We start from the raw sequence: 22,263 nt of genomic DNA on the forward strand, positions 1-22,263 counted from the left end.
AGTGAAAAAATGTCTTTTAATGGTGAGACCTCGAACAAACTTGTTTACATCCATAAGAGTTTGGAATACATCAAAGTTCCGGGAAGGTGCAAAATTAAGTCCTTTTTCCAAGATTTGTATTTGATCTTGTGATAACGATACATCAGATAGATTTACCACGCTGGATTCATTATTAGTTACAGATGGTATTACGTTTGTTTCCTTGTCCAGTATCTGGTTTTTCTCATGATTGTACCTTCTTGTGTTTTTTCTTGTCCTTCTGGTCCGTTTTTTGGATGTTTATTGGATTTACCAAACTGTCGTGCAGAGTTACCATAGAAACTGTCATTCGAATCAGAAGATGTATTTAAATTGATCCTGGAATTGAATGATGCATTAGTGTCACAAGAGGAGTTGAATGACACATTACGATTTTTATTTCTCTTTTCTCCTTGTTGGGGATTTTTCAAAATAGATTTGAAACGCGGGGTAGATGTACTGACAGATTTCTTATATATATTGCCCGCTTGATAATCTGCCAGATCTCGTTCGAATTTTCTTTTCTTTTGTGCCATAATATTTTCCTCTGTTTGGGATACTCTTTTTTCTATACTCTTTTCTAGGTCTAAAAAATATGTAGACATTTGATGTGTATCAAGTTGTTCTTGAATGGTATTGATTTCGTCTTGTACCTGTTTGATTTTCTTTACCTCATATTCAATGATGAGTTTCATCAATTTTAATGAGCAATCTGTCAACAAACGATTCCATGAATTTATGAAAGTATCATCGTAGATAAGTGACGGTGTTTTGTTAAGTCTTAGTCCTCTGGGAACCATGTCTCTTTGGACATATTGATTTAACGTTGTTTGGTCCCAGAATATTTTAACTTCTTGGTGTAACATTTTTTCTTTCTTTTTCATAAGCTCCTTAATGACATTATTTGTCTCTGTGTCTCCTTCCATACTTTGTCCGAACACAGTGGCAATTTTGCTAATGCGTGATTCATTCTTAGAGCTCATACTGAGCAACTTTATAATGTGTGGTAACAGTCCCGAAAAAAACAGTCCATACAATGATGATATATGAAGTAAAGGAGCTGCGTCTTACCACTACCTATGGCTTCTATAGAGGTGCAAGATCTTGCCTCCGGACCGGAGAGGGAATCAGCTGATGAAGATAAATGAAGAGAGATGATCTGCGGACACTCCTCGAGCCTAAAACATTCGTAGCTTTATTCCATATAAGTTAAAAAATAGTATACACAGAGTGTCCAAAAGAAAATACACATAGTGCGTTAAAAAAAGACGCTTACGCGTTTCGGGGTTACCCCCTTAATCATAGCATGTTACCTTTACAAAATCTTCGGACTTATAAATGTAATACACAGGTGTGTTTGCTTAATTGCCCTGTCACATGACAAAGTGTGATGTGTCGGAGTACAATAAAGTTACAATATTCAACACATAGAGCTTATACAAAGTCAGACAATGGCACTGTATACCAGTAGTAAAAATTGTGGGTGCACGTAACCCCAATATATTCTTTGAATTCCCAGTCAGACACTGGCACTATATGGCAGTAGCAAGAAATGAGGGTATTTGTATTCCCAATATATTCTTTGAATTCCCAGTCAGACAATGGCACTGTATACCAGTAGTAAAAATTGTGGGTGCACGTAACCCCAATATATTCTTTGAATTACCAGTCAGAAACTGGCACTATATGGCAGTAGCAAGAAATGAGGGTATTTGTATTCCCAATATATTCTTTGAATTCCCAGTCAGACAATGGCACTGTATACCAGTAGTAAAAATTGTGGGTGCACGTAACCCCAATATATTCTTTGAATTCCCAGTCAGACACTGGCACTATATGGCAGTAGCAAGAAATGAGGGTATTTGTATTCCCAATATATTCTTTGAATTCCCAGTCAGACAATGGCACTGTATACCAGTAGTAAAAATTGTGGGTGTATATAGCCCCAATTCTATTGCTAGGGGACTTGCAGGGTATTTCTGGGGTGAAGGTGGGGGGGCACACCGTTGGAACGGGTATCGGGGTATATATCGGGTATACGGGAATACACTGACAGTGTATTACATTCAGGATCCTGGGAAAGCTGGGTTGCGGCGATTGAGCCCGTCAGTGCCACGTTACACTGACAAGCTTCTCCCTGGAATTTAGCTCTTACAAGAGCTGTTGTGGTTGTCTTCTCCTTCCTATCCTAGCCTGTCCCTGCCTACCCAGAATCTAAGCCCTAGCTAGCTGGACGGAAACCTCCGTCCTCGGTGAATTGCAAGCTCAGAATGACGCGAACCTGGGCGGCGCTGTTCTTTTAAATTAGAGGTCACATGTTTTCGGCAGCCAATGGGTTTTGCCTACTTTTCTCAACGTCACCGGTGTCGTAGTTCCTGTCCCACCTACCCTGCGCTGTTATTGGAGCAAAAAAGGCGCCAGGGAAGGTGGGAGGGGGAATCGAGTAATGGCGCACTTTACCACGTGGTGTTCGATTCGATTCGAACATGCCGAACAGCCTAATATCCGATCGAACATGAGTTCGATAGAACACTGTTCGCTCATCTCTATTCATGATATTAAATATATATTTCATATCCATAATCTCTTTGAATAAAATATTTCTTTACTTTTTGATAGTGACACTAAATCCCATTTTACATTAAATGCCACAACACTCCTGAACTTAAAGATAATTACGGCTTCACAAAACATAAGACATTGGCCCGAGACTGTCAAAACTGTCATGAAGGCCTATAAATCATAGCACATTTGCATTAATCCTGTGTACATTTAGTTTTTAAATCATCTCTTTAACACCTTGTAAATGTACAAATAAGTGTGGCCCCTGGGGAAGCTTTAATATGTTTTTCATACATATTTTAATTTCATCTGAAAGTGCTGGCTGCTTAAAAATTAAGTCAGACTCACAAAAACGCATTGATTTCCTTTGGATAAAACCCATGTGTCCAAACTAATTTAAAAGCTTTTTGAAGGCAGTAAAGTTAAGTCATGCAACACTGAAGTCATTATAGACATCCTGTACAGTACGGAATCTGGTGTAATTTTAAGAAGGTCATTTTGTTATGTTTACTGTATTTAAATACACTGCTACTCTTACGGGACAAAGCTTCACTGTGTTACTCTATTGAATGTCAATTCGAAACTGTGAAAAAGCAAGATCTGTTCTTTTGCTGGTGATTAATGTACTTTGCTGTCAAAACCGAAACTTCTTAACTGTGTTCATTTAATACAAAGTAAACGAATTCTGCAGGCTTAACTCGACAGATAAGAGCCATACCACCGAGGGATTCCATGCCAAACAAAGAATATTTTGATGGAAAAAGCAATACTGTTTTGGTATTTTATATGACATATAAATAGAGGATTAAGACCCGGTGGTCTTGTTAAAGTAATAGAAAATAGGATGGGTTAGAAAATATGGCAAGTATGTACTATAGTTTAGATTAATAAAAAAGGTCTTTGGGTCTGTGTGTTACAAGGGGAGTAAAGTTTCATATTGGCTAGCATAAAGGGATTTACTAGATTCATATTATAAACCTTGAGCAGCCAAACCTTTTCAATTTTGGAACAACTTTGCGTTGAGCTTGAACTAGATGATATACCTGGAGACTATACTAGAAGACACGTTTCACTAAAGATCATGCTGTCATTCTTTTTTTGCATTTGCTTTTCTTAGATGCCTTGTTGACCCCTTAACAGTGATAAAAGGAGACATTATGTTAAGTTAAAGAGTCTGTTAGCAGTAAATTGGTTCTAAACCTAATTCCAGTACCTTCTAGCGGTGCTACTACAGTTTCCAAATATGCCTCTGTTGTTCTGCTTTGGAGCCCCATATTTCATGCAAAGCACTTTTGTATTCATATGCAAATGGAGGGAAAAGTGCTTTGTCTGTGAATATAGCTCTAAGATTAAAATCAAACAAGTTATAACAAGTAGAGATGAGCGAACAGTAAAATGTTCGAGGTTCGATATTCGTTTCGAGTAGCCCCTCAATATTTGACTACTGGAATATCAAACCCTATTATAGTCTATGGGGGGAAAATGCTCGTTTCAGGGGTAGGCAACGTTTGATCAAATTATACTTACTAAGTCCACGAGTGAGGGTCGGGCTGGATCCTCCGAGAAGTCTTCTCCTTGCAGTGCCCCACAGCGTCTTCCGGCTCTTCAATCACTCTGCCAGGCATCGGGCCTGGGCAGAGCTGACTGCGCATGCCCGCACTCGGCTGCGCAGTCGGCTCTGCCTAGGCCCGATGCCTAGCAGAGTGAATGAAGAGCCGGAAGACGCTGCGGGGAAGCTGCACAGAGAAGACTTCTAAAGGTAGGAGAAGAACCAGCATTGATTGGCTGACTGTATAGCATTCGGCCAATCAATGCTGGTTCTGCATCGAACTTTTACATTCGAACAGCAAGTGGCACTCGATCGAGTACGAGTATTTTGAATACCGTAGTATTCGATCGAATACCCACTCGGTCGAGTACTACTCGCACATCTCTAATAACAAGTCTTGACAGCCGCCCCCCCTTTTCCCAGTTGTATTTGAATAAAATAGCGATCTACACAACAATGGAGCTCCAAAGCTGAATAACAAAGGCATATTTGGAAATTTTAGAATTCCTTTATATGGTGCTGAAGTTTCTAATTTACTGCTGACAGACTCCCTTTACAGGTTACCTGCAATGAGATTAAACCATACAGTTGTCTATAGGTCATGGGTTGTGACATATATGCATAACTTGCCTATTGCTTTAAAAGGTCTTTGTTTTTTGTTTTTTTTTTGTTGAGAGACTGCTTAAGTGCGTTTTTCTTGTACCCTGTATAGTATACCTATGTATATGTATTTTGTTGCATTGTATAATTACTAGAGATGAGCGAACAGTGTTCTATCGAACTCATGTTCGATCGGATATTAGGCTGTTCGGCATGTTCGAATCGAATCGAACACCGCGTGGTAAAGTGCGCCATTACTCGATTCCCCTCCCACCTTCCCTGGCGCCTTTTTTGCTCCAATAACAGCGCAGGGTAGGTGGGACAGGAACTACGACACCGGTGACGTTGAAAAAAGTAGGCAAAACCCATTGGCTGCCGAAAACATGTGACCTCTAATTTAAAAGAACAGCGCCGCCCAGCTTCGCGTCATTCTGAGCTTGCAATTCACCGGGGACGGAGGTTTCCGTCCAGTTAGCTAGGGGTTAGATTCTGGGTAGGCAGGGACAGGCTAGGATAGGAAGGAGAAGACAACCAACAGCTCTTATAAGAGCTAAATTCCAGGGAGAAGCTTGTCAGTGTAACGTGGCACTGACGGGCTCAATCGCCGCAACCCAGCTTTCCCAGGATCCTGAATGGAATACACTGTCAGTGTATTCCCGTATACCCGATATATACCCCCGATACCCGTTCCAACGGTGTGCCCCCCCACCTTCACCCCAGAAATACCCTGCAAGTCCCCTAGCAATAGGATTGGGGCTATATACACCCACTATTTTTGCTACTGCCATATAGTGGCATTGTCTCACTGGGAATTCAAAGAATATATTGGGCTTACATATAACTTCAATTCCAGGGAGAAGCTTGTCAGTGTAACGTGGCACTGACGGGCTCAATCGCCGCAACCCAGCTTTCCCAGGATCCTGAATGGAACACACTGACAGTGTATTCCCGTATACCCCATATATACACCCCAAATCCCCGTTCCAACGGTGTGCCCCCCCACCTTCACCTCAGAAATACCCTGCAAGTCCCCTAGCAATAGAATTGGGGCTATATACACCCACAATTTTTGCTACTGGTATATAGTGCCATTGTCTGACTGGGAATTCAAAGAATATATTGGGGTGACGTGCACCCACAATTTTTGCTACTGCTATACAGTGCCATTGTCTCACTGGGAATTCAAAGAATATATGGGGGTTATGTGCACCCACAATTTTTAATACTGGTATACAGTGCCATTGTCTGACTGGGAATTCAAAGAATATAGGGGGGTTACGTGCACCCACAATTTTTAATACTGCTATACAGTGCCATTGTCTGACTGGGAATTCAAAGAATATATGGGGGTTACGTGCACCCACAATTTTTAATACTGCTATACAGTTCCTTTGTCTCACTGGGAATTCAAAGAATATATGGGGGTTATGTGCACCCACAATTTTTAATACTGGTATACAGTGCCATTGTCTGACTGGGAATTCAAAGAATATATGGGGGTTACGTGCACCCACAATTTTTACTACTGGTATACAGTGCCATTGTCTCACTGGGAATTCAAAGAATATATGGGGGTTATGTGCACCCACAATTTTTACTACTGGTATACAGTGCCATTGTCTGACTGGGAATTCAAAGAATATATGGGGGTTATGTGCACCCACAATTTTTAATACTGGTATATAGTGCCATTGTCTGACTGGGAATTCAAAGAATATATGGGGGTTACGTGCACCCACAATTTTTACTACTGGTATACAGTGCCATTGTCTGACTGGGAATTCAAAGAATATATGGGGGTTACGTGCACCCACAATTTTTAATACTGCTATACAGTTCCATTGTCTCACTGGGAATTCAAAGAATATATGGGGGTTATGTGCACCCACAATTTTTAATACTGGTATACAGTGCCATTGTCTGACTGGGAATTCAAAGAATATATGGGGGTTACGTGCACCCACAATTTTTAATACTGCTATACAGTTCCATTGTCTCACTGGGAATTCAAAGAATATATGGGGGTTATGTGCACCCACAATTTTTAATACTGGTATATAGTGCCATTGTCTGACTGGGAATTCAAAGAATATATGGGGGTTACGTGCACCCACAATTTTTAATACTGCTATACAGTTCCATTGTCTCACTGGGAATTCAAAGAATATATGGGGGTTATGTGCACCCACAATTTTTAATACTGGTATATAGTGCCATTGTCTGACTGGGAATTCAAAGAATATATGGGGGTTACGTGCACCCACAATTTTTGCTACTGCTATACAGTTCCATTGTCTCACTGGGAATTCAAAGAATATATGGGGGTTATGTGCACCCACAATTTTTAATACTGGTATACAGTGCCATTGTCTGACTGGGAATTCAAAGAATATATTGGGGTTATGTGCACCCACAATTTTTACTACTGGTATATAGTGCCATTGTCTGACTGGGAATTCAAAGAATATATGGGGGTTATGTGCACCCACAATTTTTAATACTGGTATACAGTGCCATTGTCTGACTGGGAATTCAAAGAATATATGGGGGTTATGTGCACCCACAATTTTTAATACTGGTATACAGTGCCATTGTCTGACTGGGAATTCAAAGAATATATTGGGGTTATGTGCACCCACAATTTTTACTACTGGTATACAGTGCCATTGTCTGACTGGGAATTCAAAGAATATATGGGGGTTACGTGCACCCACAATTTTTAATACTGCTATACAGTTCCTTTGTCTCACTGGGAATTCAAAGAATATATGGGGGTTACGTGCACCCACAATTTTTAATACTGCTATACAGTTCCTTTGTCTCACTGGGAATTCAAAGAATATATGGGGGTTATGTGCACCCACAATTTTTAATACTGGTATACAGTGCCATTGTCTGACTGGGAATTCAAAGAATATATGGGGGTTACGTGCACCCACAATTTTTACTACTGGTATACAGTGCCATTGTCTCACTGGGAATTCAAAGAATATATGGGGGTTATGTGCACCCACAATTTTTACTACTGGTATACAGTGCCATTGTCTGACTGGGAATTCAAAGAATATATGGGGGTTATGTGCACCCACAATTTTTAATACTGGTATATAGTGCCATTGTCTGACTGGGAATTCAAAGAATATATGGGGGTTACGTGCACCCACAATTTTTACTACTGGTATACAGTGCCATTGTCTGACTGGGAATTCAAAGAATATATGGGGGTTACGTGCACCCACAATTTTTAATACTGCTATACAGTTCCATTGTCTCACTGGGAATTCAAAGAATATATGGGGGTTATGTGCACCCACAATTTTTAATACTGGTATACAGTGCCATTGTCTGACTGGGAATTCAAAGAATATATGGGGGTTACGTGCACCCACAATTTTTAATACTGCTATACAGTTCCATTGTCTCACTGGGAATTCAAAGAATATATGGGGGTTATGTGCACCCACAATTTTTAATACTGGTATATAGTGCCATTGTCTGACTGGGAATTCAAAGAATATATGGGGGTTACGTGCACCCACAATTTTTAATACTGCTATACAGTTCCATTGTCTCACTGGGAATTCAAAGAATATATGGGGGTTATGTGCACCCACAATTTTTAATACTGGTATACAGTGCCATTGTCTGACTGGGAATTCAAAGAATATATGGGGGTTACGTGCACCCACAATTTTTAATACTGCTATACAGTTCCATTGTCTGACTGGGAATTCAAAGAATATATGGGGGTTATGTGCACCCACAATTTTTAATACTGGTATATAGTGCCATTGTCTGACTGGGAATTCAAAGAATATATGGGGGTTACGTGCACCCACAATTTTTAATACTGCTATACAGTTCCTTTGTCTCACTGGGAATTCAAAGAATATATGGGGGTTATGTGCACCCACAATTTTTACTACTGGTATACAGTGCCATTGTCTGACTGGGAATTCAAAGAATATATTGGGGTTATGTGCACCCACAATTTTTACTACTGGTATATAGTGCCATTGTCTGACTGGGAATTCAAAGAATATATGGGGGTTATGTGCACCCACAATTTTTAATACTGGTATACAGTGCCATTGTCTGACTGGGAATTCAAAGAATATATTGGGGTTATGTGCACCCACAATTTTTACTACTGGTATACAGTGCCATTGTCTGACTGGGAATTCAAAGAATATATGGGGGTTACGTGCACCCACAATTTTTAATACTGCTATACAGTTCCATTGTCTGACTGGGAATTCAAAGAATATATGGGGGTTATGTGCACCCACAATTTTTAATACTGGTATACAGTGCCATTGTCTGACTGGGAATTCAAAGAATATATTGGGGTTATGTGCACCCACAATTTTTACTACTGGTATATAGTGCCATTGTCTGACTGGGAATTCAAAGAATATATGGGGGTTATGTGCACCCACAATTTTTAATACTGGTATACAGTGCCATTGTCTGACTGGGAATTCAAAGAATATATTGGGGTTATGTGCACCCACAATTTTTACTACTGGTATACAGTGCCATTGTCTGACTGGGAATTCAAAGAATATATGGGGGTTACGTGCACCCACAATTTTTAATACTGCTATACAGTTCCATTGTCTGACTGGGAATTCAAAGAATATATGGGGGTTATGTGCACCCACAATTTTTAATACTGGTATACAGTGCCATTGTCTGACTGGGAATTCAAAGAATATATGGGGGTTATGTGCACCCACAATTTTTAATACTGGTATACAGTGCCATTGTCTGACTGGGAATTCAAAGAATATATGGGGGTTATGTGCACCCACAATTTTTAATACTGGTATACAGTGCCATTGTCTGACTGGGAATTCAAAGAATATATTGGGGTTATGTGCACCCACAATTTTTAATACTGGTATACAGTGCCATTGTCTGACTGGGAATTCAAAGAATATATTGGGGTTATGTGCACCCACAATTTTTACTACTGGTATATAGTGCCATTGTCTGACTGGGAATTCAAAGAATATATGGGGGTTATGTGCACCCACAATTTTTAATACTGGTATACAGTGCCATTGTCTGACTGGGAATTCAAAGAATATATGGGGGTTATGTGCACCCACAATTTTTAATACTGGTATACAGTGCCATTGTCTCACTGGGAATTCCACAAATAATTTGGGGATTCATTCACCCTACATCTCAGGCTCTTGCCATATTCACCCTGGTTGTCAGTGCTGCACCAGCTCGTTCCCAGACAGCTCGGCCCGAAAAACACGTTACCTATATAGAGGATTTGGACAATGAAGACAACATGTTCTAAATCTAATGTCTGCACCTTCTCCAGAATTAAAATAAAGGCAGCGTTTAACTTTCAAATAGCACTGCACAAAGGAAGAGCTTATCAGCTTGTCTCATGACATGCTACTGAAAAGTTTCATTTGTGTATCTTAATGTAAATATAGTTGTATAAGCTTTTTGGGTTTTAGGCACTGCCAAGTTATTTATTACCACCCGCTCCCTTATAATGATGATGACGCCAAAGTCACTGTGGGTGTTCAGAGCTCACAGCTTTGGGTGACATTTGTCTTGCTCTCTGTCGGTACCAGCTGTCTTTTTGGATACCGTAAAGTTATGTTGACTTTATTAACAGCTATAGAAGCTTTAGCCAGGTTGTGACGGTGTGTAACCCTAACAACACTAAGTGGGATACACATTAATAGTCAGTCTATGTACGCTAAACGTATCACTGAAGTCATTTTTTTTCCCTCTCCCCTAATATAAGAAAGGAACAGACATTAGACCTAGACCGGGGTTCGAGGCTTGAAAAAATCCAGTATTATTTGTTCTTCATGATGTGAAATGTGTGTTGAAAAGCAACCCAAGATGAAGTCAGCCATGTGTGCCAGTGTGTTACTTGGCATGCCTTTGCTGGCCCCAACTGTAAGGGTCACTCTCCATTTCCTCCATTTTCCACTCCCCTTCACACCATTTGTGGTGAAGCAATGGGATGCACTGAAGTGCACCCTCTAGCCTCGTGTGGGATAGGGACATCAGATGCCACTCCAACCCCCTCGTCTTCCTCCGCCAGCCAACGGTGCGAAGATGAGAGGAGTGTGCTCTGAATGTTTTCTGCCTAGCAGAGGCTAGTTCTCACTTACGAAAATGGCCCCACTTTGACCTGTATATCAGGCACAATGGTGTAGGTTTCAAAGAAACATGGCACCAACAAGTTGGAAAACGTGGGCCATGCGTGGACCGTGTTTGAGTCTGGCAAGCTCCAGATCTGCTACCAGGTTCCAGCCATTATCACAGGTGCAAAAATGCCAGGCCCCAGGTGTAGCAGGGAAAAAAAAATGCCATCTCAGCCAGGATGGCATCCCTGACCTCGGAGGCACTGTGCTGTCTGTCCCCCAAGCTGATCAGTTTCAGCACGGCCTACTGACATCTCCCCATGCCAGTGTTACAGTGTTTTCCGCTAGTAGCTGGGGTGGAGGTTGCAGCTTCGTAGGGTTTCAGTCTACTCCTGCCATGAATTTTGGCCTGGGAGAGGAGATAGGCCACCCCAGTTTGCACCCGGGGAACAGACTCCACCACATTCACCCTGCCTGTCATTAAAGATAAGCACTGCAGCATCCCTGACCACAGGCGCTTGTCCATGTGTCGGTGGTCAAGTGGACCTTGCAGCAAAGCGCAGAGCTCTGGGCCCGACTGATGTTATGGGACACATGCAGGCGCAAGGCAGAGACAGCACACCAAGAGAAGTAGTAACGGCTAGGCCCAGCATAGGGAGGTGCCCCAGCTGCCATCTGCTGACGGAAGGCCTGGGTCTCCAGAAGCATAAACAAACACCAACATCTCCAGGGCCAGCAGTTTATCGATGAGGCTGTTACAGGCTTGGGCATGGGGGTGGGTTGTATTGTACTTCTGCCTGCAATGAAAAGCTTGGGAAATGTGGAGTGGCTGGGAAGAGGCGCATGATGGTGCAGGCCAAAAGGGCGCATGAGGGTGAACTCCCCAATGTGTCAGAGATAGGTGTGTAGGTGTCCTTGCATCATATACTTGCACCATATTTGGCTTTGGAAGTTAATTTTGTGCCAAAAAGTGGTTAAGACAGCGATCCCTCAGCTACTCCCGTTACACTGTCTATTGAAGTTACCATCTGTGGAAGTGGACCACCATTTCTAAGATCCCAAAGGAAGCAGGCAAGAGATGTGCAGTTCAGAAAAAAAGATGAGAAAATAAGTTTAGGCTGTAGAGCACAGAGGGATCGGAGAGGACAGAGCTGGTGTCGGCCAGGTATTCCCACAACATGCGCCTATACTTGTCCCTCCTGGTGACACTAGGCCCCTGAGTGGCAGTAATTTGTCCAGGGGGGCCATTAACGTGTTCCAGACCTAGGAATAAGTCTTCCAACAGGGTAGAGTTTTGCATGCCTTTGCTTCTACCCACTGTTTTTGCTGCTTAGCTTCCCTCCACATCTACTCTGCTTTCACCCCTAAACATCACCCCAGTTTATGCCTTTGCTTCTACCCAGGTTTTTTGTTGATTTAGCTTCCCTCTACATCTACACTGCTTTAGCCCCTAGACATCACCCCTGTCCATGTGGGGTCGGTGGCCTCGTCATCCACCAACTCCTCTTCCAATTGCGCACTGCCCCCTTACTGCAAACCGCACATGACCACAGCTTGCCTTGATGGCAACTGTGTCTCATGATCCCCACTTAGGTCCAGACAAGTCGGTGGCGGGTCCAAAACCCCAAAATTGGAAGGAAATGGCAGATGCTGCAGTATTTCTAACACCTGTTCCTGGTGCTCGGGCCTGGTCTGTGTTGTACCCTGCACCCTGCTTAACGCATCTGCCATATCCGAAGTTGTGCTGAGCGCATGCTAATGTTTCGTGTCCAGTGCAATGGATGGGATGGGATTTCACATAAGTCTGCCACCCATGGCCACTCATGGTTGAGCAACTGAGGGAGTTGACTTTGACGAACCCGAGGGTTTTGGAGTTGGAACTACATCAAAGGTCTGTGCTGCTCACACACTCTGCTCAACACATGATATGTTTAGTGCCAGCAGTGTGGAGACGTCGCACAACAGCCGTTGTTCCAGCAGGTACAGGCGTTGTAGGAGTGCATAGAGGCTAGCAGCGGCAACTATACACTTTAAAAACTATCCGCACAAGCGCCACACTTTCACCAGTAGCTCAGGAACATTGGGGTACCTTTTTCAAAAGATTAGCAGCAATGAGTTAAAAACGTGGCCCAGGCATGGAATATGTTGCAGGCTGCCAAGCTACAGAGCCAATCCCAGGTTACGGCCATTATCACACATGACAACATGCCTGGGCCCAGGTGCAGTGGCAAAAACCACATTGCCGTCTCATCGAGGATGGCATGACTCACTTTGTAGGCAGTGTGCTGTCTGGCCCCCAAGCTGATGAGCTTCAGCACGGCCCGCTGACGTCTCCCCACACCAGTGTTGCAGCGTTTCCAGCTCGTAGCTGGGGTCAATTTAACAGCGGAGGAGGGTGGTGTTTCAGCCCTCCTCCCAGGAATGTTGTGTGGGGAGACAAGTCAGGCCACCACATTTTGCGACCCGGTCCACGCCTCAACTACATTCAACCACTGTGCCCAAATTGAAAGGTAGCGTCCCTGTCCGCATGCACTTGTCCATTCGTAACTGGTCACATGGAACTTTAGGGCTAAGCGCTGAATTTAGGGACCGCCTCATGTTTGGGGGAAAGTGCTGGTGTGGACGGCACAGTGCGGTGGCGCAGTAGACACTCTGCCCAAAAAGGGCAGAGTGTCCCCCAGCCGGGATTCCAACATCTCCTGGGCCAGATTTCTTGAGATGAGGCCGTTGAAGCCTTGGGCATGTGGGTGGGTTGCGCTGTACTTTAGCATGAAATGAAAGGCTTGGGAGATGGGGAGTTGCTGGGAAGAGGCGCATGATGGCGCGGGCAAAAGGAGAAATGGCAGGAAAAGGTGAGGATAAGGGTGAACTCCCCAAAGTGTCAGAGGCAGATGTGGAGGTGTCCTGGCTCCTGGTCTGGACTGCAGCGCCAGCCCTGTCAACAGTGGAAGAGGCAGTGGCAGCCAGGCCAAACGACGATTATCCTGCGCTTGCTCTCACCCACTGAGCCCAGGGCTTGCCTTCCAAATGATGGCACCCGCAAGAGGTGGTGAGATTCCTCTCCGCAGATCTCCAAACCATCTTGGACTTGCAAATTGCACTAAATTTGTCATGTAACTGACATGTATATGATGAGTCTATCCATTGTCTGTTCATTTTGGTGAAAGTCAGCCTGTCAGCTGACAGACAGCTGTGCTTGTCAGTGATGATGTCACCGGCTGCTTGTACCCCCAGTTTTTGCTGCTTAGCTTGCCTCCACATCCACACTGCTTTTGCCCCTACACATCACCCCTATCCATGCCTGTGCCTCTAGCCATAAGTCTGCCACCCATGGAAACTCATGGTGCAGAAAGTGAGGGAGCTGACTCTGAGGAACCCTTGGGTTTTGTAGCTGGTACTCCATCAAAGGTCTCTGCTGCTCACACACCCTGCTGAACATACGGTATCTAGGGTTAGAGCGTGTGGTGACCTCGCACAACAGTAGGTGCTTCAGGCAGATGTAGGCCTTGCTGGAGTGTATTGCGGCTAGCTCCAGGTACTGTAGACTTGGGAAAGTGGGTGTCCAAGTGCCGCACTTTCACCCTTAGCTCAGCTAATTTGGGGTATGTTTTTAAAAATCATTGCACCACTACATTGAACATGTGGGCCAGGCATGGAACGTGTTGGAGGCTGGCAAGCTCCAGAGCCCTCCAACAAGCTAAAAAACCTGGCCCCAGGGGCAGCGGGGATAAACAAATTGCCATCTCATCCAGGATGGCATCCCTGACCTCAGAGGCAGTGTGCTGTCCGTCTCCCAAGCTGATGAGCTTCAGCCCAGCCTGCTGACGTCTCCCCACACCAGTGTTGCAGCGTTTTCAGCTCGTAGCTGGGGTAAATCTAACAGCGGAGGAGGAGGAGGGTGGTGTTTCAGCCCTCCTCCCAGGAATGTTTTGTGGGGAAACAAGTCAGGAAAATTCTTGAAACGGGAGAGTTTTGCATCTTTGCCCTTGCTGCCTATGGACATCCCTTTGCCTCTAGCCACCATTTTCCCTGCTTTGCTTGCCTCCACATCCACACTGCTTTTGCCCCTAGACATCACCCCAGTCCATGCCTTAGCTTGTACCCCCAGTTTTTCCTGCTTAGCTTGCCTCCACATCCACACTGCTTTTGCCCCTAGACATCACCCCAGTCCATGCCTTAGCTTGTACCCCCAGTTTTTCCTGCTTAGCTTGCCTCCACATCCACACTGCTTTTGCCCCTAGACATCACCCCAGTCCATGCCTTAGCTTGTACCCCCAGTTTTTCCTGCTTAGCTTGCCTCCACATCCACACTGCTTTTGCCCCTAGACATCACCCCAGTCCATGCCTTAGCTTGTACCCCCAGTTTTTCCTGCTTAGCTTGCCTCCACATCCACACTGCTTTTGCCCCTAGACATCACCCCAGTCCATGCCTTAGCTTGTACCCCCAGTTTTTCCTGCTTAGCTTGCCTCCACATCCACACTGCTTTTGCCCCTAGACATCATCCCTATCCATGCCTCTTCCCCTAGCCATAACTCTGCCACCCCTGGAAACTCATGGTGCAGAAACTTTGGTTGCTGACTTTGAGGAACCCTTGGGTTTTGTAGATGGAACTCCATCAAAGGTCTGTGCAGCTCACACACCCTGCTCAAGATATGGTATTGTAGGGTTTCAGCGTGTGTGAATGACGGACAACAGCCTGTGTTTGGACAGATGTAGGCCTTGCTAGAGTGTTTTTAGGCTAGCAGCGACTCCTGTGCACTTGCAAAAGTGGGCGCACAAGCGCCGCATTTTCAACAGTAGCTTCGGTACATTTGGGTATGTTTTTAAAAAACTTTGCACCACTAGGTTAGACGTGGGCCAAACATGGAACGTGTTGGAGGCTGGCAAGCTCCAGAGCCGCTACCAGGTTCCAGCCATTATCACAGGCGTAAAAATGCCAGGCCCCAGGTGTAGCAGGGAAAAAAAAATGCCATCTCAGCCAGGATGGCATCCCTGACCTCGGAGGCACTGTGCTGTCTGTCCCCCAAGCTGATGAGCTTCAGCACCGCCTGCTGACGTCTCCCCACACCAGTGTTTTAGCGTTTGCCACTAGTAGCTGTGGTGGAGGTTGCAGCGTCGTAGGGTTTCAGTCTACTCCTGCCATGAATTTTGGCCTGGGAGAGGAGATAGGCCACCCCAGTTTGCACCCGGGGAACAGACTCCACCACATTCACCCTGCCTGTCATTAAAGATAAGCACTGCAGCATCCCTGACCACAGGCGCTTGTCCAAGTGTCGGTGGTCAAGTGGACCTTGCAGCAAAGCGCGGAACTAAGGGCCCACCTGATGTTGAGTGACACGTGCTGGTGCAAGGCGGGGACGCCACACCGGGAGAAGTTGAGACGGCTAGGGACGGCATAGTGAGGTGCCACAGTTGCCATCAGGTCCGGGAAGGCGGGAGTTTCAACAAGCCGGAACGCCAACCTCTCCTGGGCCAGCAGTTTAGCGATGTTGGCGTTCTAGGCTTGCGTGGGTGGGTGGTTAGCGGTGTATTTCTGCCGGCGCTCCAATGTCTGAGAGATGGTGGGTTGTTGTAAAGAAGCGCCTGATGGTGCCTTTGATGGTGCAGGAGAAGGAGATAAGACAGAAACAGGGGAGGATGAGGGAGAAGTCAACAAAGTGGCGGAGGCAGATGAAGTGATGTCCTGGCTCGTCCTCTGGAGTGCATCGCCAGCACTGTGAGCAGAGGCAGTGGCATGAACGGCGGGCGACGTTTGTCCTGCCGTTGCTGCCTGCCACTGATTCCATTGCTTGGATTCCAAATGACGGTGCATTGAAGTGGTGGACAGGTTGCTCTTCTCAGGGCCCCTACTCGATTTCGAGAGGCAAATTGTGTAGACGACACTATATCTGTCCTCGGCGCATTCCTTGAAAAAACTCTACACCTTCAAGAAACATGCCCTCGATGGGGGAGTTTTTCTGGGCTGGGTACAAAAGGGAACATCTTCGGACATTCCGGGTCTGGCCTGGCTTCGGCAAAGCAGCTGACCTCTGCCTCTGGACATGTCTCTGCCTCTAGCTACCCTTTTTGGTGCTGCACCTGCCTCAACATCCACACTACTTTCCCAGCTTGACATCTGCCTTGTCCAGGTGGGGTCGGTGTCCTCGTCGTCCACCACCTCCTCTTCCAACTCCTGTCTCGCCTCCTCCTCCTGCACAATGCGCATGTCAACTGGCTGCCCTGACAGCAACTGCGTCTCATCGTCGTCGATGAGGGTGGGTTGCTGGTCATCCGCCACCAAATCAACCGGAGATGGAATGGAGGAGACTCTAGTGTTTGAGCATCTGGACACAGATACTCGTCTGTTAGGTCCGTGGAATCGCGAAATGGAGGGGCAGGTTGCGGTACAGTCAAAGGAAGGGAGAACAGCTCTGGGGAGCAGGGACAGTTGGGGTTATTGTTCTGAGAAGATTGGGAATTTTGGGTGGAAGGAGGACAAGACTGTTGGGTAAGAGGAGGTAGAGGCTGACTGGCTGGTGGACAATGTGCTTTAAGCGTTATCCGACAGCCATTGCAAGACCTGTTCCTGGTTCTCGGGCCTACTAATCTTTGTACCATTCAGCCTAGTTAATGTGGAACTTTTGTGCAAAGCGCAGAACTTAGGGCCCGCCTGATGTTAAGGGACACACGCTGGTACAAGGCTCAACTCACCCTAAGTGCCAAAAACACTGCTGGTGCAAGGCTCTACTCATGCCAAGGGCCTCAATCTCTGCTGGTAGCTCAGCTTAAGGTCATGTAACTTTGTTTGGAAGGGCTCATGTTAAGGGCTAGAAAAGTGAATTTTGGAAGGTCTTACCACATCACACACACACACTCAAAATGACAGTTAAGGGTGAGGGCTTTTGGAATTCCCATTGCCTATTCCATTTGTGGTTGTCATGGGGAACGTGATTTAAAGGGGTGGTTGTTACTGTTTGTTGAGCTTAAATTGGGGTTTGTGTCCATCCATTTGGGGAGTAAAGAAGGTTTCCAGGTATTTTCCCACTTTGATAGAGGTTTTTTTGAATGTGGAAAGTGTGTAGTTGTTAGGCAGTGATGTTGGGGTAATAGAGGGTCTTTGGTGTGTTAGATGCCCCCAGGCATGCTTCCCCTGCTGTCCCAGTGTCATTCCAGAGGTGTTGGCATCATTTCCTGGGGTGTCATAGTGGACTTGGTGACCCTCCAGACACGGATTTGGGTTTCCCCCTTAACGAGTATCTGTTCCCCATAGACTATAATGGGGTTCGAAACCCGTTCGAACACACGAACATTGAGCGGCTGTTCGAATCGAATTTCGAACCTCGAACATTTTAGTGTTCGCTCATCTCTAATAATTACAAGCCCTGTCTAAAGGAATCTGCGGTGAGATTGTCTATTGGATGTGTTTGTGACACAGCAGACTGTACAGACTGGACTTGAACCCTTGAGCTACAGAAATACTGGAACTAGAGGACGGTGCTTTTGAAGCCTGGGTGTCATAAAGATGGAGGCAGATGGAAGGAATTTGTGTCATGCTGTGTAAAATAACATAGTCTAGGTATGGTGATATAACACAGCATTCAAAAAGTGGCATCAACTTGTGTGTTGAAACTTATGAGTTATTCTTCCCCCTGAAATGTCAGCTGTCAATCCCCATGTGCATCATTGTATTAAGAACTGTAGCTGTAAAGTTAAATTCTCACATTTTTTTTTTTTAAGGAGTCATGGTGGACTGGAGGCCGGAAGTGACCTACCCAATGAGAAGATTGACCTGGGGACGAAAAGACTTTTTTCTTAAAGGAGAACCTCTTGTCACAAGGAAAGATGCATTTAGCAGAATTAAAGTGATCAGGGTTAAGCTGCTAAAGGCTGTAATGCTGCTGAACTACAATATCCAACATAGTCCTTAGACAATAGTTGTTTTTTTGGGGGGTGGGAGGGATATCATTTTTCTAATGGTGCCAACTTCTTTAAATGACATAAAAATTAGTTTCTCATTGAGTTTAATATACTATATGAAATAAAGGTGAAGAGCTGGTGCTTACATGATCTAATGCGATCATTATTTTATTCTTTCCCTTGACTAAATGGCTAGACAATGGTTGATGCCAGTCTTGTATACTTTGTTAAAAACAATTCTGTAAAAGGGAACACATACTGTTTGCCTAATAGTATACATCCTTCATTGTCAAGGCTTTCAGGTTACAGATTCTGAGAATTGTTTTTGGATGATAAAAATGAAAAGGCTATATGCTTAAAAGGGTGTTCCCATCTCAAGGATCTTAGCTATACTGCTAGCTTAGGTAAATTGAAGAGTTTTCCTAAATACATTGCTTTATTGTACTATGCAAACAAGTGTAATGTAATATACATTTACTGTGCATATTATTTTATTTGTATTTATATTAGATTTCTAGTAATCATAATAAATAATATCTCATGGTAAAGGCAAAGTCTATATCGTGATACTTCATAATGTCCTGTTCAGCAAGCTGGGGGGAGGCGATATTACTCTGTGATAAAGAAAACAGAAAGCAGGAAGACAGCAGGAAACAGGAAGATGAGAAAACCTCTTTAATCAAATAACATCTATGTACAGTACATGTACTTTAGTCTCTGACCACCTAGCCAAAATTTTTTGGAATTGGGGTTTTAAGAAGTCTGATCGTAATTATTTTTACTACTTGTCACCAACAGCACTGCATTTATGATGACAAGTACAGAATTATAACATGAAGGTCAAGCATGAAATTGTAGCCAGAGGTCAGTACATAGGATAATGTAAAGTACATGCATAATAAGCCAAAGAAGAGAAGAATATAGGAAATCTAGTTCTGGCTTACTAAGCCTAGCTAATATAAAAACAAAACAAAAAAAAAACAAAACTTGATAGTCTTCAGTAGTTGATACCGTTTTAATGGCTAACTAAGAATGATGACAGATTACAAAGTTTCGGAACTCTAGGCTCCTTTCTCAAGTAAATTCAAAACCATTTCTGAAGGATGCATATTTATGTACAAAAAAAGGATAGAATTCCAGGAGGAAGGGGGGTAGAGGGTTGTTAGTAATTGGTACAATCAATGTAAACATTCTAGGTTCTTATCAGTTCTCAGGGTCTCAGGTCAGTGATTTCTGTAAAATGACATAAAACCATATGACAAATTTAGCCCCTTCTCCAGTGTTTGAAGCAGGGTCATAAATTTACACTCATAAATCCGTCATGCTTGCTTCGATTTGAAATTCCCTCTTAAAACCAAAATTTTCATGTGATCGGTGATATTATGATCCTCATTGCAGAAATGTTTTGATATGGGAAGGTCCAGTCTTCGTTCTCTAATTGTATGGCGATGTGAATTCATATGCATTCTAAGCTGCTGTACGGTCTCTCCAACATACAGATTTTCAGTGGGACATATTCCATATTCCGACAGCCATAACTTTTTTATATGTCCATGTATGGAGATGCATAGGGCGTCTTTTTTTGCGGGGCCGGGTGTACTTTTTAGTTCTACCATTTTCGGGAAATGCTATTGCTTTGATCACTTTTTATTCTAATTTTTATCAGAATCAAAACAGTGAAAAAACGGTGGTTTGGCATTTTGACTATTTTTCCCGCTACAGCGTTTACCGAACAGGAAAGATATTTTTATAGAGTTGTAGAGCGGGAGATTTTGGACATGGGGATACCTGATATGAATGTGTTTCACAGTATTTAACTAATTTTATATGTGTTCTAGGGAAAGGGGAGTGATTTGAATTTTTAATACTTTTTTAAAAAAAATTATATATATATTTTTTTTTTGCATCTATTAGACCCCCTAGGGGTGCTGAACCCCAGGGGGTCTGATCACTAATGCAATGCATTACAATGCTAATGCATTGCAAAAAATCATCATTTCTTTTGCAGGCTGCATAGACCAGCCTGCATAAGAAAGAGCTTGCAGACCAGCCAGGAGCCTTGTTAAAGCAACATGACGTCGGCCCTGGAGCTTGCTCAAAGCGCCAGCGATCACTGGCAAAATGGCGGGGGGTTAATGCCTCCGATCGGTCCGGGGACACCTGGCGGCTATGGCGGCCGCCCGGCTCCCGGGTGGTCGCCATAATTACACACCCGGCATGCGCTGTACTATTACGGCGGATGTTGGGAAGGGATTAAAATCAATAGCTGCTGCAGCTTTTCTGTGATAGCGGGACCACCGCTGGTAATAATATAGTGGTGGTCCCACTATAATCTAAATTCTATAATCCCACTATAAAAGAATTATACAAAGCAGAGAGGCCAAAATTCCTCCAGAGAGATGTGAAAAACTCATTGCCAGTTATCACAAACACTATATTGCAGTTGTGGCCGCCAAGGGTGGTACAAACAGTTACAGTTGTAGGGGCTGATACTTTTCACAAAGGGCTCAGTTGATATAGATAGGTTTTCTTTTTCCTTAGTAAATGAAATCATATTTGAAAAACCACTCGCGGAAAAAGGACCCCATTGAATTCAATGTTAGGTGGTTTTTTGAGCCTGATTTTGACGCAAGTTCCATGTTCAATTCCTGACCAAAAAACCCCATGTGAACCCAGCTTTAAAGCACTACTTAGCACTGAATGAAGTGGATGTGCCATCAGGGAATACACAGATAGCCTATGGACCCTTTGCTATCTTTTTGCATATGGAATGAAGATGGATCGTTTATTATTATTATGTGCCTTTTTCTTTAAATATGCAAAAGAAAAAGCAGACAGCACCGCACTGTATATGGTGTAATAGATTAGTACAGTGAGGGAATCCCAATGTGTTGATTACTCTCACCTGGTCACGTTGTGAGGGATCACAACTACCGTTAAGGTTTTGGAACCGTTTACTAGGGGGTTCCTCCCTGGGGGTGTTTCCAGCTGCAGTGTCCGATCACCAGTGGTGTAGAGAAATGTGCTAAGGATACACAACGCGTGTCATGACCCTTTTTCAAGTATATAAGAACTCCTTCTGCCGCATCCAGTCGGCACCCGACACGCGTTGTGTGTGAACCTCAATAAAATTGTATGAAGCTTAAACTCTAACGGGCGAAGCGCAATCCTTGTTTACGGTCCTTGGCACATTTTTTCTTCAAATAGAATCCTGATGCTGAGAGATATATGTAGCAACATTTATGCACTATGCCACCATACTCTGACAATAAGTAGATGGTCTATAAGTTACCTATTGGAATTGCAGTTGGTCAATCTGATAGTTAGGTCTATAGTCTCTTCCATGTAGGCTGACCGTGGTGTGCTTGAATGTAGTGTAGGCTTAAGGAGTGATGGTGGACTGGAGGCCGGAAGTGACCTACCCAATGAAGAGATTGGGCTGGGGATGAAAAGACTTGGTGTTGGGCCTGAGGGGGAAATATGTACAGGTAGTCCTCGGGTTACAAAGGTCT

This window comes from Leptodactylus fuscus, chromosome 7, assembly GCF_031893055.1.
Source record: "Leptodactylus fuscus isolate aLepFus1 chromosome 7, aLepFus1.hap2, whole genome shotgun sequence".
Taxonomy (NCBI): Eukaryota; Metazoa; Chordata; class Amphibia; order Anura; family Leptodactylidae; genus Leptodactylus; species Leptodactylus fuscus.